Source organism: Empidonax traillii, unplaced genomic scaffold (assembly GCF_003031625.1).
Source record: "Empidonax traillii isolate 1590-97213 ecotype Southwest subspecies unplaced genomic scaffold, ASM303162v1 scaffold1:size7828297, whole genome shotgun sequence".
In the NCBI taxonomy this organism is placed as follows: Eukaryota; Metazoa; Chordata; class Aves; order Passeriformes; family Tyrannidae; genus Empidonax; species Empidonax traillii.
In genome coordinates, this window is record NW_020955194.1 from 119217 (window position 1) to 120877 (window position 1661).

A 1661-nucleotide genomic window follows, 5' to 3' on the forward strand; every position below is an offset into this window, starting at 1 on the left:
AAGCGGAGCGAGGAAGGTTCTGGAAGGGCCGCGGTGCGCCCGTTGTGTCCCGGCGGGGGCGCGCGCGCGGGGAGGAGGGGAGGGCGCGGGAGCGCGCGCGGGTCCGCACGGAGGAGGAGGAGGAGGAGGAGGAGGAGGAGGAGGAGGAGGAGGAGGAGGAGAGGGGGCGATGGGATGGGGGGGTGAGGGAGGAGGAGGAGGAGGCGACGTGATGCTTAAAGGGGCAGCGCCGTGTTGGCCGCTCCTCGGAGGGGCTGGAGGGGGGGTGGCGGTGGGAACGGGGGGAGCTCCGCGGTCCCCATCGCCCATCGCCGCCGCCCCGGGCCCCGCCGGGCCGGACCGGCCGCTCCGATCGCGGCAGCTGCTTCCTTCCTTCCTTCCTTCCTTCCTTCCCTCCCTCCTTCCCTCCTCTTCTCTTCCTCCTTCCCTCTCTCCTCCTCTCCCTCTCTCCGCACCTGCGCTGCCGCGGGAGGAGGAGGAAGGGGATGCAGGAGGTGCCCCCCCCCCCCCCCGCCCCCGATTTTGGGGATGCTTCCCCCCCCCCCCTTCCCCCACCCCAATTCATAGAAAGCGGAGCCTGCTGGTGGCGGCGTGGGTTTGTGCCTCTGTTCTTATCCCGTTTTCGGTGTGACCCCGCTGTCTCCCGGCTCGGTTATGGGCAGACACCCCCTCGACACCCGGGCGGGGGTTCCCGGGTGTTTACGCGGCCGCAATTAGTAGCTGAGACTTGACACTGCCCAGAGGCCCCGGGTTGTGATGTGTGTAAACAACAATAAATCAAGCGCTGGTTTTGTCCTGAAGTATTGCCTCAATTAGCCACATGTCCCGGGTCTCCGTGGCTTAGTCCATGGCTTTCCCTCTTTCCCGCCACGCCAGTCTGTCAATTAACAATATAGCAATATAAGTACTTAACACATCTCTATGATAATTCTCTGTGTAATTTATTGTTGTGGTGTTTTTAATAATTTACTACATATTTTTTTGAAGTGATGACGTGTAGTGTAATTTTAGAGACACAGTCACAGTATTTTTAATTTTTTTTTTAATAGTTTTGGGTTCCTTTTTGCAGTTGTGTCTTAGTAAATGATGAGGGTGATTTTGGGAGGGAGAATCACAGAATGGCTTGAGTTGGAAGGGACCTTAAAGTCATCTAGTTCCAACCCCTTGCCATGGACACCTTCCACTAGACCAGGTTCCTCTAAACCCCCATCCATCCCAACACTTCCAGGGATGGAGCATCCACAACTTCTTTTGGCAACCTGTGCCAATGCCTCAACACCTTCACACTAAACAATTTCTTCCTAATATGGGACTCTAAATCTGGTATTACACCCTTAAAAATTTTTTGTACCATACAGTGAATTACATTTTTTAATTCCTCCTCCCCCCCTCCCCCCCCATGCACTTACAAGTAGCCCAGGCAAGACTCATTTTTGTCCTTACCCCTCTTTGGAATATGAATTGTGCGTTCCATGAAACACATCACAGGAATAGGAAGCACGGGCAGTATGTCCTGGATGTTGGAAAACGGTCGGGCCAGGATCCTGCGGAGAATAGCAGGAGGATGTACATAATTTTCAACATATGCTAAATGTCTCATTTGTTTCTTTGTTTTGTTTTGTTTTGTAGGGTTTTTTTGTTGTTGTTCTTTGTTGGGTTTT

General features: G+C 54.1%; 1 protein-coding gene across 1 annotated transcript in view; it reads left to right on the forward strand.

Moving 5' to 3' along the window:
• PKNOX1 (PBX/knotted 1 homeobox 1) overlaps window positions 1-1661 on the forward strand; it is a 39057-nt gene that overhangs the window by 912 nt on the left and 36484 nt on the right. The window lies entirely within an intron of this gene.